We start from the raw sequence: 18,619 nt of genomic DNA, 5'->3' as shown, positions 1-18,619 counted from the left end.
TACAAAACAGCCATGGTATGACCTTGCCCAGTATATGCTCTCATTCTGGACTGTTTCAGTCTTTCTTAGGCTGCCTGTAACCCCAAAAATCTTGAATCTCTGTCTACATAATGGCCTGACTTCAGACGTAGAGCATGAAAGTCTTTCTATCAAGACCAACCAATAACAAATAATACCTGCATGTTGTAATGCTTAGAAAAAAAGGGATGATTGTGCACTGAACTGATTTTATGCCAAGGAGAGAGTTAAAACCAGAACTACTTCTTGTCCAGGGGTTGTACCCCATGGCTGAAGGGTCTTAAGGACAGCCAGCATCCCACAACCCTCCCTTACATCTGTGTTTTGGAAGAATCAAGTTTCTGCCTAAACACCCTCTTTGTATTTATTGCTCTGGTCCTGTGAGCCTGGTATTGCATATTTTCGTATACCCCAGCAGATGGCATTGAATGTTCATTTATTCAATGTATGTGGTACTTTGATCTCTGCTCGGAGGATCACTCCTGGGTGACAGGGAAGGAGACTTATTCATGCAAGCTACTTGTCTGATTTTCTGTTTAGTTATACTGGTGCTAATCAGAAGTAAGCCCAGATAAAGGTGGCACCAGGATAATAATAAAAAAGGCTGTGTCTTAATTTGTAGCCTTTGTATTTCTGTTCATAAAAAAAGTGTGGTTGATTTATCCTCAACAATAAAAAATGAGTAGCAGGGGTGAACATCAATGCTATTGCCCATGCATTTAATGTCTTAATGGTAAAAAGGGACTGTGTGACACAAGCCTTTGGGGTGATGTATTGCTATCCAATATCAGTTTACAATTTGATGTCCAGGTCATTTTATCATCTCTGGAGTTGGGATGAACTCCATCTGCCTTCTTTGTTCTTAGGCCTCCTTTGCAGTGGGCCAGTGAAGGGAGCAGCACGGGTGCTGCTTTTCCATGGGTCTGCACTGCATAAGGTAACTGCCCAAATATTTGCTCTGTGCTAGCTGAGGAGTGCAAACCAGTGAGAAACCACTCTTCCTGTTATTTCAGAATATCATTTTCATAATGAAGATGGTAGTTGCAATCAGCTGGAACTTCTGGCATAATTTTTTTCATTGCAAGCTAAAGATTTAAAGCTGGCATAGGCTAGAGTCTCCTCAAGCTATAGGGACTCATCATGTTTTATTCAGTCTGGAAAGTTTTCGTTGCTTTGCTGTGAAATCTGTGAAACTGATAAATAGAGACTATCACTTATAATAATAGTAAGATGTTATATTTCTGCGGGATACATGTGGGTGTGTTTCTGCCAGCTGACAGAGAATGCTGATGTCAAAGGACAAAATGGAAAAAGTTATCTTCTCTTTAATTTGCAATGGAATAAAACATTGCATACATTTTGTGCAACCTTGACTTTTCATGGTGACCTAAAAAAGTTTTGTTTAAAAGGGTGACAGGTTAGGAATTTGTACATCAAAAACATAACCCTTTAAGTGGGAAAGCAGAAGGTAAATCTGTTCCCACTGGGCTTCTCTGAATCTATGAATGCACAGTGGTTTTTTTAGTCACTGTGGTATTTCAGCCAGTGACAGAAAGTGATAAAGAATTGTGGGTTGTGATTTAATAAACCCTGTGATCCTGACAGGGTGTGTCCTAACCACTTGAGTAGGAAAAACCCTGAATCTGGAAATGCTGCAAGGAAGAACTGTGTAGACATTTTCAGAGTCACCTTTTACTGTTTTGCCCAAAATGATGATGCAAAACCTTATCCTGTTCAGGTATACAGGTATCTTCCTTAAGCATATAGAGGGGCTAGACAAAAAAGCTTCCTGAATAATACAGGTTTAATTAGAATACCAAGTAAAAGGTTAGGCAGGTTTCACTTCAGAGACATGAAAAAGGCATGTGAATAAATACAAGTTATGGTGGGCATTTGGGCTAAGACCAGCTTCCACAACAAAAAAAAGATTTGCAATTAGATGATAGATTGCTGGGTTTTATTTTTCCCAGGACTGCTCTTTCCAGCCCTAAATCTAATCTAATCTAATCTAATCTAATCTAATCTAATCTAGTCTTCTATATTATATGGATATTGAATGCATTTAAACAAATTTCACATAACACTATAAACATATGGTACATCAAATAAATTCATCTGGCTAGTTGTGCCACTTTTTAGTTAGATAATTTTATATGCTTTGCATTAAATGGCTCAGCTCAGCTACAGTTGTGAACTGCAGTGTCATTTACAAGGAATTTAAGTAAATGCAGTGATTTACTTTTGAAATTAGTGTACTTCAAACACATGCTTGCTACTGACCATAATCTGTCATGGAAACACATTTAGAGATCCTATGTCATTGTCTTGTTGTTTTGGAACAGCAAACAGCAAGAGTAGGAGAGACCTTCAAAGGTGGCAGCAGAGGGAAAATGAAGGTTCCCTCAGTTTCTTTCTAGAAGCCATCAGCCAAGCTAACATTTTCAGTCTGCATCAAGAGAGTAACTTATTCCTGGCTTTTTGCAGTGTATACCATCACGAAGCCAAACATTTTTTGGTGCACAGTGGAAGGAAACACCTTTTTGTTGTCTGCATTACTGGGTATCTCCTTAGTGGATATCCATTATTTTCAATTTTTTCTACTAATTCATTTTAATTTTCATTATATTAAAATATATAGATCTATCACAGACTTTTGCTGGCTCTGAGTAAGAAGTAGGCTACACAGACATGCTACAGTACTTTCTTTTTCAGCAGTGAGGGAATTTTACCTTTTGGATGTATATTCAGATTCATTACTTCATGTATGTTTGGGCAAGATCTAAATACAGAAAAAAAAGAAAAAAAAAACCCACTTAATTAAATAGTAGAAATTTCCATTGTTCTATGAAACTTCTCATCGAATCCAGTTTAAATTAATGAGTGAAAGTTGCAAGGATAATAAGTGCATTTGAGAAATGACTTTGCAGATTTGGAAATTCAACAATCTTGGGTCAACCTTACATTTTTGTTCACTTACAGCTCCAAGATTGTGTGCAGAGAGCTCTACTAATTTTGCAAACATTAATTTTAGACATAAATATTGCAACAGCCTTATTGATGCTTTACATATTCAGTGTATTATTGGAGGGATGAATTTCCTTAGGGAGATAGGAGCCAAAACTCTCTTTCCACATGCAGCTGTGCCACTCCACATGGCTCCCTTCCCATTCTGCCAAATAAGTAAACACTTTCTCTAGACCTGCTGTGGAATCCTTCCACCCTGCTATTCCTCTGCTATGAAGAATATATGAGATACACTGGGTGTGCAAGAACCACATAAGCCTTACTCTGGTGTTGGCTCTCCCACCATGACTCTCTTTACCCCCTGGACTGTAGCTAGACTGTCCCTAGGCTTCACCCAGACTGCAGCTCTGTATCAGCCTGCCCAGCAACATTTGTGGATCATTGCAGTAGCAGTACTTATTATTCAGAAGCAACATCAAAAGCTATTTTGCAATGAAGATTTGGATCACATTAAGGCTGCATTAATGTACACTCATTTCATCTATATCTACACATCCACCCTTGGAATTGCCTAAAGTTTGGGAAATACCACCACAAATCTCAGAGTTTCAACTAGCCCACTCTTACAATTACAAAATAACTTAGATTGGCTGCAGCTTTTGAGCACAGGGTGAAGCTGAATGATTTCCTGTTCAGTGAGCAAGCTGTAAACCACACAAGAGTGTACTAGAGTGTGTGATAATAGCATGGACACATCAATAACAAAACCTTTATTTATATTACTTATCAGTGATTTAAAAAATAATTTATTTACTCACTTATTTTTTGGCAAAGCTGTTTTCCTGCTGTTTGAATCTGCTGGGTGATATTCTGCTGTTTTGCTGTTGGCTCTGACAGAATTGAACAAAGTTTACTGTTAGAGAGCAATAGTAAGTGGGCGAGAAGTGCAAGTGCAAGCAGAGCTCCAAAACTAATTTTCAAAACTTTTCAATGCACAAATGTAAATTATTACCTTCTCTATCTCAAGCATTTTCATTCTCTGAATATTTTCCTGATATTTTTTTTGTTTTGTTTTCAGCTATTTGGAAAAAAGAGCAATGATTTCCTGCCGAGGGAATGAAAAGCTGGAAACTGAATTCCTGCGTCCACTGTTTTGGTTACATTAGAATAGGGTACTTATTGAATTCAGCTGAATAGGAATTAAAACCCAGGGGCACCTATCCAAGATCTCTGTTGCTGGTGAAATAGTTGCTAAACACCAGTGGTGTAGATACCAAAACAACAGAGCTCAGTTCTCTTGGCCTCTCTGCTTCTGATTGCCCTTGAGCCTCTCTTAGAAACAGAACTCCTTATTTTACTCAGGTGAAATAATACTGAATTATAAATCCTTGAAACAAAAACTGAGATGACTTCTGTTTTTACCTTTTGACTACTGGACATTTCAGTGTTTTCAGCAGAATGAGTTAGGATTACCTCACAAATAACTCCTACAAATGAAAAGTCAGTCGTGTCCTTTTGGACCTACCCAAGCTCTTTTAAATTCATAGATCCTATAATCAGTGTTGTCAAATCAGGTTTCAGTTTTTCTTTACAAACATGCTCCAAAACCTATTTGAAACAAACAATCCAACAACCAACCAAGCAAAAACCACCCACACACGCACATTTTAATCAATATTTAAATGCAGACATTGCTAATGAATTTTTCTAACTGTCATGTTAGACAGTTTATTATGGAAATACTAAAGGGCATAAATGCAAAGACAAATTTTAGAAGAAAGACAAGATATGTTTATTTGCAGGTGTGGATTTAGCGGGAGAAGTATGCTTGAGCAGTTGCTATAGCTATAGAGAATTTTGGATAAGTGGTTAAATCTGTACTGCAGTGATATGTCTCTGGAGCATGTGGAATATGAACAGGTAACTGATTTCTGTCATCTCAATGCTCTTTATCATTCATGTATAATTTTTTGTCTTTTAAAAGAATAGTTTAATTTCTTGCAAAACTCTTCCTCCAGCTCCCCCAAGGCAGTCTGTATTACAAATGCAAAAGGCTGTTGCATGAGTATTATACATACAGTGAACATAATTTTTGTGTGTTTGAATTTTCTTCATTCCTCCCTGCCTCTTCCTGTGGCAAATTTCCCAACATGCACCTGCAGAGTGACCTTCTGCAGGTTCTCCTTTGCCTGCAGCAGGCAACTACTTTAGTCTGTTTGGTGGTTTTTGTCTTTGTGTGAGAGGCAGCACTGAGGCTTTACTGGTATCTCTAAGTCCATCAGAACTACATACACGTTACTGGTGGCTAGTAGCATAAATAGCTCAGGATTTATCAGAAACTTGTCATGGTTGAGGCCTTGAGGACATTTAGGACCTTCTGAATGTTCTATGTCAATAAAACCCCGACCTTGCTTAATAAGAAGTATTTTCACCATTTTTTCTTTAAAATATTGGTATGCTACTTTTTAAATCCCCATGTTTAACTATAGGGCCAAAGCATCTTTCCTTCACAGAATTTTCCTCATTCTCTGGTCAACACTACAACAACAATGTTTCCTCCTCCTTTCTTTAATGCAATTTAGAACAATTCCACCTCTTTTTACTTAAACAAAATGTAGAATTTCATTTAGCTGGATATGTTCTATAAGTTTTTCCATTTATGGTACTCATAGCAGACTGACCAGACACAAAATCCTAAATTGCGTCTTTATGATAGTGCAGACTAGTGGCACAGACAGAACAGCAACACCCATTCCTCTCAAGAATCAAGTTATATTATGTATGGCCAGAAGATATTTTAGGGTGAAAAAGTAAGGATAGACTTCATTTTATGATTCACTCATATTTAAATGCAGACCAATTGTAATGGAGCACCTATAGAAATAGAAATTACATTTAAATTAAAGTCAACTGAATTCACCTTGATTGTTCTGTTGCAATGTTATGATTAATTTATGATTAATTGATTGTATAAAAGTGTCTGTTTCAAAGATCTTATAATTTCCAAGAACCATGAAATCATTATGTAAATTTTAAGACACACCATTTGAAAGTTTATTTATTTCACAGCATTTAAGGGGATTGTTACCAGAGTAAATTTTACTTGCTAGGAATAAAAGTTGGCTAAGTACAGGTGATTAAAAGAGCCAAAAGTCCATTTCCTCTTATTTTGTTTGTCTCTCTTTTCTTGTTTCAACAGTGAAGCAACAAGAAGAAAAATAGTGATCATATTTACTAGCTCTCCTCTGACTGCAAAACTTTGCATGTAACACTGAAATATTGCCTGATGTTTTGTTCAGTCAGTTGCTACATTGCAAAGGTTCTGCTGTATTCATGTCAAATCCTTCTTCATGACAGACTGTAAATTGCCTAATCTGGCCCAAAATATCCAGAATTGCTTAAACATCATTTTGGTTATTTGGTTTTATTGTTACTTATTTTTACAGTTATTTGCATATTTATTTGGTTTTGCAGATATATTTGAGAGCTTTTATATAGAACAGTCCTCCTGTGACAGATGAGTCACAATTGTAAAATTAGTCCCTGTCCAAAAGATGCAAAACCCAAGAGAAAATAGGTGGATGCAACTGAAAAATGGAGACAAAACAACAATCTGAAGGTGAAAGGAGTTTTTCTAGAAAGAAAGGAATAAAACAAGGAGCATGCATATCTATGCTGACTGTAGACATCTAAAGAGGGTCAGTCCCCAGTTTTAAAAACAGGCACCTCTCAGGTCTGTGGAGAGGAAACCACATTTGTATTTCATATTTGCATTTTAATTACTACTATTGAAAGAGGTCAATACTGTATTTTATGGGCTACTTAATACAACAAAAGGATCATACTATTTAGCACTCTCATTATATCAATCTATGGCTTAAAAGCTGTTTTCTAAATAAATTGTTGTCAGGGAGGCTATTAAGGGATGCTCTCATCCAGAAACCATCCTGTTTCCTGAAGCAGCTGCTGAAGGTGGTATGTGCCCCACACATGTCAGTGTGATTGGACTTTGGGGCACTTGGCAATCACAAGGTCCTTCAGTTTAAAAGTGGTGGTTTGAAAGTGCATTGTACTGTTCATTTTGCCTTCTGGTTGCATCTACTTAATAGCAGGGTTTGGGGTTGCTATCAAGTTTTAGGTTTAGCCATCTCTGCTGTGGACCAGATTAAGCAAAACTGCAGTCAGGAGGAAGGAAGTAACTTTGAAATAGTTTAAATCTAACAACAGTTAACATAATCAAGAACTTCTAAGGAAGTACATAGAAGAGAGTTCATTTTTAAAAATGATACCTGCTGGTAAGAGAGATTATGAACCTAGCTTGATTGGGCTAGGTCACTCTTGAAGATAAACTTGGATTTCAAAGTTGGCTGAACACAGGTGTGCCTTTCTGTTTTTGGTGCCTGGTATATCCTGCCTAGCCTGAGATGCTGCTCAAGAGGGCTGTAGGTCTCTTTCAGATCTTGGATTTAACTTCTTTGGCTGGTGCCTGTCAGTTTAGACACCTCAAAGCAGGGTCTGAGTTCTCAAGCTTGCTGAACAGCTGTGGTATTCACATTCTCTGAACAGAGAGAGACATAATTCTCTCTCTCAGGATTTTTCCTGGGGAAGGCACTGAGAAGAACAGAAAGAGAAGAGAAAACAATTCTTTTCTCTACTTGCTGCTCCTGTTGTTTGGCACATGTGGAGTGTGTTATGGAGACTGTTTACCGAGAGTGATTTGTTAATTGGACACTGGTGATGGTTTGGATTGATTGACCAGTTGGGTCAAAGCTGTGTCGTGACTGTCTGGAGACAGTCACAGGTTTTTCTGTGGACTCTTTAATATAGTATAGCATTAGTGTAATATAATAAAGCAACTGTTCAGCCTTCTGGAATCACTGGGGTCAGAGCACCTTATTTCCCGGCTTGGGGTTGCTCGTCTCCTATAAACAGGGAGCTGACTCAGGCTAGCAGAGAGCAGCTGCCTGAAATGAGTCTTGGTGGCTGCTCAGGCTGCAGAGGAGGTGCAGCCAGTGCTTGCAGTACACAGCTGGGAGCATTGGGAAGACACTGTCCTCTGAGGAAGAATGAGGAGTAGCTATCCACCACCTTTTGCATTAAATCATCTAGTAGTCAGAGAAGGTATTTAGCTTTGTACTGTGACTGTTACTGTGTCTTGCTGAGATAAGTGGTCTCCACTGAAAAGAAAAGAGGTGCAGGAACACAGTGTGGGCTCCTGTGCCCCAGCTAGGCACCTGCACCCCTTGGTTCTTCCCTCACAGTTTGCTTATGTGCTGATGAAGGAGGGGAGGTTTTCCGCATGGTGCCTGGGCAGGTGATGAAGGCTTCTCACCAGAATACCCTGCAGTCCTCATCCTGTGGATGCTATCCACAAGGAGGGCTTGGATCTCCCAAAAGTTGCGTCCAAATATGCCTGTTCCTGAACACTGTAACTACATGCCAAAGGACAATATTAGAGTTTTGGAGAGGCACAGTTCCCTCCCTAGGTATGTCTGATGTTTTTGCTGTACAGCCTCTGGCTGGGATGGAGTTAATTGTGCTGAGAGCAGTCTGTTGGGTGCTGTGGATCTGTGACCAGGATCTGTGAGTAGGCTGGGGGTGGTCAGAGGCTGGAAGTGGACAAAGCTGAAACAGCTGACCCCAGCTAAACCCAGGGATAGCCCACACTGCACAGCATGTACTCAGCAAAAAAAAAAGTTTGGTTTTTTTTTTTTCTCTTTGGAAGACAGCCACTGCTCAGTGATTGTCTTTACCCCACTTGTTTTGTTTCAGGCTTTTTATTTTTATTTTTATTTTTTTCTTTTTTTTTTCTTCACTTACTAAACCATGTCTGTCTCAACCCACAAGTTTCCATATTTGCTTTCCATCTTTCCCCAGCCAGGGGCAGACTGCTGCAGGCACAGCAGCAGGAGGGAAGAGCCATTTGACATTTCAGCTGATCACAGGGGGTTCAGGATCACAGTTTTGACACTGGCATATAAATATCATCCAGGTCCAAGGCAAAGGCCTGACCACTTTTATCCACTTTTATATAATCCCAACTACTGCCCTAAAATGGAGCCTTTTTGTTCTTTTAATTTTTAAAGGTCAGTTTTATGAATCAGTAATAAGATCATCCATGGCAACATTGTACTTACTATTGTGACTTACAATAAATACTCCATAAAACAGGTGCTCTTCTGATTACCACACTTAAACTACTATAGTCCTCCAAGTGTGCCATGTTGGAGGACACTTGTTCTGTTCTTTTTACCTAAAGTAAATGCTAGGAACATAATAATAAATATTAAAAGTTCTATTATGTTAGCAAAATTATGTAACTGACCGCTTGCAAAACTAATTAGAATTTATGATTGGCACAATTAATTTCGATTCTCTTCTTCCTAAAAGAGCGCTCTAGGTTTCCCTGGCAACCTTTAAAATGCTATGTGTAAATACAGAAACCATTCCTCATGTCATCAGTTCAGATAACCCCACAGAAACACAAGCATTTTGAACAGCAATTAATTATTGTACTGCTTAAATTCAGATTTTAGAAATGTCAAATAGAAACAAGACACGGTAGTACCAAACTGCAGTAACAAGCTGCAAAGTGGCAACTCCTTGCAAGAATCATATAAACATAGAATCACTTGGACTGGATGGGACCTTAAAGATTATCTAGTTCCAGCCAACCTGCTGTGGGCAGGGACAGCTTCCCTAGACCAGGATGCCCAGGACCCCATCCAACCTGACCTTGAACACTTTCAGGATTGGGCATCCACAAATACCTGATGTGGTTCAGTGCCTCACTACACTCACACTAAAAAATTTCTTCCTAAAATATCAAATCTAAATCTGCTGTCTTCAGTTTGAAGCCATTTCCCCTCATCCTGTTCCTACACGCCCCTGTAGAGTCTCTCTCCATTTTCCTTGTAGGCTCCCATCAGGTACTGGCTGCAATTAGACCACCCCAAAGCCTTCTCTTCTCCAGGCTGAGCAATCCCAATCCTCTCAGCCTTTCCATATGGGAGAGCTTCTCCACCCCTCTGATCATCTCGGTGGCCTCCCCTGGGCTCACTCCAGCAGGTCCGTGTCCCTCCTGTGCTGGGGACTCCAGAACTGGGTGCAGTACTCTAGTTCCACATACAAAATTGTACAAGACATTGAAACTGGTTTTATCAGGGAATCAAGTCCCTGGTGAATGTTATGAATGCCACTTCTCTAATACTGGTTTGTACAGGTATTCAGGCTGACAACTAGGATACACTTTTTTTTGTAATATAGCATTACTCATGTGGAAATGTTGTAATGAACTCTAGCCAGGCGACTTTGCACTGGATGAGAGAAAAAGAGAACAAATGCTAAGCCACTGTGGCTGAAGTAAAGATTGACACTCTACTAAGGTATGTTTCAAGCAAAAAGCTTGTAATCTTCCAGGAGGAGAAAAATTTCAGATACTGACAGAGGCTTCTCCTTTTAAGCCATTGCTGTTCTGATACTGATATTTGGTCTTTCTTGTTGCACATGACACCACGCCTTGCAAAGAAATGCCAGGAAAAGATTCAGTATTTGGCATGATTTTCTTCCCACAACTTTTGTACTGAATCAGATAAAACATATTCACACAGCAATGGAGTAGATGGGTCAAATGCTGCAATATAATCTGAACCATATGGCAAAGATTTCTTGGGGAGGTGTGTCCTCCCAAGGCAAAACTTTGCCTCTGAATAAAGTGGCAAGAACAATGAGCCTGCCCCTCCTTGCATTACCCTTCCTACATGTTTCCTTAGTGATATGCATTGCACAAGGCAGTATCATTGCTTAATTAATAATATGTACTTGCTTAACCATAGCATCTCTCACCTCAAGTCCATACATTTGAGACTAACCTACTTTTAAAGATTCCACAGCATTTTGGAAGGGACTTCAAGAATGAATCAGTTAAACTCCTGGACCACAGGACAACCCAAATTTAGTCAGGTTCCTATAGTCTGATGTTGCATACAAATAGAGATATTATAAAAGAAAGGTCTTATAAAATCAGGCCTTGCTCTGCTAAATTACCAGCTGGCCTGTTACTTCTAAGTGCAGCTAGCTAACTTCCCATGTGAAAAATCATAAGAATGAAAGCAGTTAACACAACAACAAACTAAGAAAACTGTTTGCACTTCTAATAAACAAGAAATCTGTCCCATGGGAATCAGTGAACAAAGTATGTAAACTAACCAAATATAGAGAGATTTGACAGACATAAACCCTGGCCATTTACCAAACAATGAACTGAGTGTCAGTGTATTGTTAGCCAGTTAGGTCTAACACAGTGCCTTCTGATATTTCCTATTAAAAGGAGCTTTGTGAATAAAGGGGATTTTTCTGCAAGAAGAAACTGAGTTTCATCTGCATAATTGCACCAGTATGAACTACTGGTAAATTGTCAGGCAGTGACTGGCAGGCTGAAGTGATGTTGTCAGGGAAGACAGGAGCTGTGGGTACCTGAAAGGTAACCACAGATATTTGGCACTTGGCTGAATGTTGCTGGGACGCCTGGGTACCTGTAATTACTGTTCATACTACTCTGCTTGCTTATGCCAAGCACTTTCTTATCTAAAATAACAGCTCTGCCATGGCACAGTATAGAGCAGAGAGATTAGGCAAACAGTGGATTGAAATAGAAATGCTTATTAAGAATGGATAAAAATTGTCTCAGTAAGTTTTGCTAAACTCACTGGAAATCATGTATTTTATGATAAGATGAGTAAGACTACAAAGGAACCAAATCTATCATGTGGACAGTGTTTTCACATTTTCCAGTCCAAGCAGGTAAATACTAAACTGAGTGGACATGACTGAGGGAATTCTTTATGCATATAAAGTGGTTTATAGTAACATAATAATAGTAAAGAAAAGGTGCTTTTAAAGAACTGGTGGTTTGTGATCATAGAAATGGAAGTCACTGAACTAAAATGCTTCATCTGAATTTGTTTCTCGGATGATATTAACACTTTGTAGGTGTTTAGGGTTGCATCACTATGACTACACGCATTTTTGCATTCTGTGGCTTCTGTGCAAACCATTGAGATATTTCACATCTAAATCCTAGAGGATTTCTTCTGGAATGCAGAGCAAAGGTGTGAATGGGCAACAAATGTGTTTTAATTTTCATGAAGATCCTTGTAACAAAAGCAGTCTCAGAAGACACAAAATTTGAAAACATCCCATCTAAAGATAAGTATACCTACAGTGTGTGTCTTTCTGAATGTTCATATATATATTTAAAATTATTTTCTGTTTTGTTCTTGTCATAAGCAGTACAGTTTTTAGACTTTTTCTGTGTTTGTACCTACCAAGTTATTTTTACTCTTTAAGTTTGTACAGCAGAATATATCACTGATCTCGGTCCCTGCATCTTGTAATGAAGGGTGCAAATCCCCAAATGACCTGGGGAAGTCAGAGGAAAAATATTTAACTTAAATCTCTCACTAGTCCTTGAAATCTTGGAGTCACCACCTGCAAGACATTTTGGGGATTGCTTCATGTGAAAATGGAAGCTAAAGCCTTCTAGTTTTCCACTGTTTCCACTCACCTAGGGAATACTCAGGAATTCCAGCCTCAATAGTCAAAGGAGTTTATTATCTCCCTTTTCCATGGATGAGCAACATCCTGGGAGCAAACAGATGATACCGTGTCTCAGGGAATGGGTGCCGGAGAACCTCAGGGTGCTGTGGGACTCTGCACTGCCCGGGGTGCTGTCATTACATGTACAGATCTTTCTAGCACGTGCCAGAGGCCAGAGTCTGGTAATCTGCCCTACAGCCCCAGGTAAACCTACTGTTTCAGCAGACTTTTGACTTAGAGTTAAGTGCCTGGATCAAAACTCCCTCCTTATTCCCATTATGTTTATGATTTGCTGCTTCTCTACCACAGCAAATCATAAAACAGCCTGAGCCTACCTACTGCATATGACAGAGAGGTAACAAGGCAGAACTTGAAGAAAATGCCATTTCTGCTGTTCCTTGCTACCCGCTGTCAGGAATGAGCTAGCAGGTAAGCAGCCTTTAATTTAATTTCACTCCATCTGAGTCAAGGTGGACTAATCTGCATATAAATGTAATAATGTAAGTCCTTGATCCCCCCTCATAGACACAGAACACAGCCTAAAATATGACTCTTAGTATCCAAGGAGAATAAAATTACCCTGCCCAAGGTTGGAGAGAAATATGTAACTAGTGAAAAGAGCAGGGTACACTGAAGCACTCCACAGCTACTGTCCTCTAAACCTATATCCACATGCTTAGTTTCTGTGAATCCAACAGTGTCATACTGTGTTTACAGGTTGCCAATGAAATCCAGTTTAAGGGAGGATAAAAATTATTGCTCCAAGTGTTATCACAGGAATGGCTTCCATGATGTATTAGAGGTAAGTATAGTGGTAATTCTTCCAAGTAAAAATGAAAGCAAGAAAGTGCCTTCAAAGCGGTTTCTTTTTTTTATAAGCATGTTGATAGACTTTTTGAATCATCAGCAAAACACAAACAAAAAGAATTAATTTTATTATTTTTCATTTTTAAAATTACCTCATTGTAATTTTTTTTGGAAAACATCCACTGGCATTTCCTAAACACAAATTTCTTTGGGGAAAACAACAAATCATAAACCAGTGGTTTCTGCAGGGGATTTCTGACTGGAAAACTGTATTTATTAATTATATGTAAATTTCATAATGTTTTGATGTCTTGATTTAGCAATCTGTAGAACTCACACTGAAAAATCGAATGTAAGAAATGCTTAATTTCAGAGAAAGTGAAGAGACTTTGATGAATAGACTATATTTACTTATTTGAACATTCATATCACTCAGATTGGGGTCTTAAAATATAAATTACCTGGCTGAATTAACCTGCTGTTGACTCAGTGTCAGCACTCATGTTTGAGAAGAAGCTTTTCTCTGTCTGTAGCTAAGCGCCTCTGAAAATAAAAATCCTACCAAAAGTCCTCCACTTGAGAAGAATTCTCCCTTCCTCGCTCTCAGTTATCCATCTTGGCATAAAAGCTTGTGTTCTTGACCTGTCCTGCGTTGCAGCTGGTGTCTGTTCCTGACTAATCCCAGACTAACCCTCTTCTCACTTTTGGCCACGTTTGTGGCCCACTCTGGAGGTGTGAATGCTACAGCAGTCACGGCTGGACACCTGCTCATGCTGCTACCCCAGCTCGTGTTTTCCTGGGACTTCAGCCTTGCTGGGACTTCAGCCCAGGCTGCCCAACAACAGCAGCAGCAGGAGCGTGCCTAAGGGAATGGCTGGGTGTCTGCACGAAACACTTGCTCAAGGAGGGGGCTGCAGGAAATAGGCTTTGCTGTTTCAGTAGCCTTTGTGAATAAGTGTCTGACTCTGGTAGCAGGCAAAGGTAAAACCAGACACGTTTCACAAGCAGCACGACGTTACTTTTAGGAAAGATTTTATAAATAATCTTTCAGCTGCAGCCTGATGTTTAACCTTTGTCTCAGTTCTTCTCTTCTTGAAGGCCATTCAACAGAGAAACAAAACTATTTTGTAAATAACTGGATTTTCATAAAGGATCAGCACAAAGTTGTTAAAGACAAATAGTTTGTCTGTGCTGCCTGAGGATCTGAAGATGATAAAACTTGAACAGTCCTCAAACTGTCCATCCTTTATCATGAAGTAGTCTTGAAATTAGACTGGGAATGGGGCTTGACTCCACACTGGGTTAATTAGTATCTTCCAGTTAACTGTAATAATTTAATTTTTTTTTGTATTTATTTTTATATCATTAGTTGCTGTCAGATATTGCTTACAGGAGCAGAGGACAAACATGCTTCTTTTGTATCTGGGGAGAGTACAGTGATTAGGCTATTTGGTAAAAACCAATAGTGTTAACTTTTTGTCATAACTTTCTCAAAAAAAATCTGTTTCATCTCTACTGCTCCTGCAATTCACAGCAGAAAATTAATATTACATCATTCCACCATCAATTTAATTAATAATCTAATAAATGCCAAATAAGTTTATGGGAAAATTCCCACTGACTTTCAAAAGGTTTGCTCAGACTCCTATAATTATTTTCTTTGCAATAGAAGACTGTCAAAAAGCAGGACTGTGAACAAACTGCTTTTCCATCTTTCCTTTTTCAATGGTGGTATCATTACTGCATGCCCTTATTCTAGCATGCTGGAAAATACTTTAGTATGGACATGTTAATGTGTAGATGTACATTCCAAACAAATTAAGGAATTCAGCAAAATGAACTAAAGATTGACAATGCAAACAGAAGATTCTTAAAATAAAGCTATCCATAGTGTCCATTGTTCAGGTTATGTGCCTGGCAATACCCAGCTCTGACCTCCAGTCCCAAGGTTAAATGTCAAGAAAGTGTGTGAAAAATATCTGCAAATAGAAACTTAGGGTAGGAAAGTCAGTAAAATGAGAACTGATAGGCTCCTCTGCAGGAAAAAAGATACTTCACCAGTGTCTTTGGTGAAAGCTGAAAAGAGTTATGCTGTGTTTTTAAGTCAATCCTTTTACAACAAATGAAAGTTTCATTCAATATACATCCAAAATTACCATTGTTGGTATTCTTTCTCCCACTACAATATGGGACTGAACCTATGGAAAGACATCCAGGAGAATCAAAAGGAAGGCACCATTTATCCTCTTCTGCCTTGGCTATTGCTACGCCAGACTCAGAGATTCTTCACTGTCTGTATAATGTCATACTGTGTCCTACTTTCAGCTCACCCACTGGCACAGTATAAGTGCAGACTCTGCTGCTTGTCCCTGAGGGTGTTCCAAATGATACCAGCTGATTTACTCTTGAGGCCAAGATCTGTGGTCCTGTACCCAGCTGGCCTTACATGATCATGTGCCCAAAGGGGTGGCTTCAGAAAAGTCCTGTGAAAGACTGGATAATTTTCCATCTAGTGCAACATATTTTCTAAAGCCAACACTTTGGTCTCAGCTTGAAACAGAGTATTAGTAATATCTAAACTCAATAATGTCAATTACAACCAAAACCTCTTTGGAAGGGGGATCCACAGTCAGTATTTGCCCTTGCTAAATTGACCATGGGCACATACACAAAACCCCATCTATTTTTCTGAAGGAAGAAGATTAGGTAAGCCCTTTGTCTTTGCTTTAGATCAATCTGCAGCTTATTCCTGTTCATGCCCAGAAGTAAGAAACTCAAGAAATCTGTCTTCATTTTTCTTTTTTTGCCATTGCTGTGCAACCCATCAGGCAGCTAAATTAATTCACAGCTCTTATCCTAGTCTATACTGATCTAGAAATAAACTGTGCTTTTTACAATATTTATTTATTCCCTGAGTGGAACTTAGCCTTAACTGTACTTGAGTGAAACCTTTCATAGACCTAACCACTATGCTGCTGTTGTCAGCCCACATCCTAATTCTTGGGGTTTATCTGACACAGTTTGAAGCTGTCTCATAAATCTATGCTTTTAGCCTCAACCCCAATTCTGAACCCAAAAGGTAGTTCAGAGGCTCCTGTCATGGCGCATCATTTGCTGCCAGGACCCTGAGCACACTAACAGTCCTTAAAGTCTCTGACCAGCCAGCCCTGGGGCCATTGGCCCAGCCCATCACCCTGGCCCAGGATCCCCATTCGCATCATTTGCTGCCAGGACCCTGAGCACACTAACAGTCCTTAAAGTCTCTGACCAGACCAGCCAGCCCTGGGGCCATTGGCCCATCACCCTGGCCCAGGATCCCCATTTCAGTCCAAGGAGGCTGTCAGACCCTACACAATGAATTCACAGAAATTCCAGGCTCCAGCTCAGCCAAGGCCATGCCAGTGTCTGTCCATGAACCCTGTTGATTGATACCCCAATCCACAAAGGACTTTCCAGCATGATTTCAATCCTGCCCAGCAACCACAGTGCTATGTCTTACCCTTACTAACCCCATAAGATAAGGTCAAAATCCTAACCAGCAAACTGACTTGCCACATTAGCCTTGCTCCTGTCTCACTGCCGTGAGTTTGTCTGGTCTGGACCCTGGGAGGAAGCTGGCTGTCACTGCCTGGCAAAGCCCTTGCTCTGACAGTTCTATCAATTCCCTTGACTGCTGGTTCTGCAGCCCTTGGGACAGTTTTTATCAGAGCTTCTACCAGTCCAATAAAATTTAACATGATATTTAATGCACTTCACGCTCATTTAATTCCCTCACCTCTGCCCCAGACACTACTGTGTCTCAACAAACCATGTCCATTTGTAAAGTCACCGTTGGTAATGTGCATTTGGTGTCCCTATGGGTCTCACTGTCATTCATCAACACAACCATCTTCTCACTGCTTACTCTCTGAGAATTTTACACAAACTCTGATTCTAGTAATGATTATAATACAGCCTCAAACCAACAGAGGTTCTTTATCCATAGCAGCAGCAGCATTCACTTAACCACAAATGCCTTTCAGAGACCTGTAATAAACCAGGTCCGGTTACTTTAGGCTCAAACTTCAGCCCTACATCTGATTGTGTCCCACTTTTAAGTGCTTGCGTAAATTAAAAGGTACAAAATTTTTGAAATATAAATGTTTAGCATGTAAAGGAAAGCAGATGGGAAGGAAATAATGAGTATGGTCAGATCAAAACCATAGGAGGATCAGATGCTCTACCAGTTGCTGGAATGTTGACCTTAATAGAGCTACGACAACTCTCACAAGCTGAGCTCTGCACCACAGGGCAGGGAGAGTCATAATGGCTTTGAACTGTATGTTTTCCACTTCTCCCTAATGCAGGCTACAGTTATGTCAGATGAACATAAATTGCTCAGAATGAAGAATTAGAATGAAAAAAAATATTGCATTTGGGAGGAAAAAAAAAGGATGATAAGACTTACAAGCATGTATTTGCTCTGATAGAGTAAAATAAAAACTAATATTTAGTACAAATGTATTATAATTTTTGCCTAATTCCCCAGTCACAGACCATCTAGAAAAGCATTTTCCAACATCTCACAGAGAGGCACTACTTTAAAACTTTCACCAAAAACCAACATATTTTGATAATAACAGATGGTTATGAAGTGGATATGGAGCTGTATGTCACTCCTGGGGCTTTATGGCCATTCAGAAGTCACTTGAATTATATGCTCATGGTTAATAACATCAGCAGAGCCACTCCAGTTAATTACAGCATTATAGTTACTCCATGGTTCTCCATTATACTTTAAGTTGCAGTAAGAAAGGGCAACCATATAATCCCTCCAAAGACATTGTGCTGCCCTTGTTAAAAAGACTGAAAAAGCTTCATAGCTGCAGACAAAATGTAAACCCCAGTATGGAACAAGAGATGCTCTTTAATGTCTCTTGCACAGAGCAGCTGAATTGACAGTAATTCCAGCCTGGCCAGATAGCAAACATTGTGTTTCTTCTCATTGTGGGCTAATAAAATGGAATGTTGCCTCTTGCCTAGAGATGGGAGGGAGGAAATGGGAGGTGTAATGATTATGCAGAAAGGATTCTCAGGAAGCGTCGAGCTGACTCTAGTTTAATTTCACTTTTGTTCCTGATTTCATCTCATTCTCTAAATTTTTGTCCCTTTTCATTTCATTTTGAAGGAAAGAAAACACATAAACAAAGCCAAATGCACAAGAATGCTTTGTTTATGAAATAATTCAGACAAA

Source organism: Passer montanus, unplaced genomic scaffold (assembly GCF_014805655.1).
Source record: "Passer montanus isolate IOZ18808 unplaced genomic scaffold, ASM1480565v1 scaffold67, whole genome shotgun sequence".
Classification (NCBI taxonomy): Eukaryota; Metazoa; Chordata; class Aves; order Passeriformes; family Passeridae; genus Passer; species Passer montanus.
Note: the sequence above shows the minus strand (reverse complement) of the source record.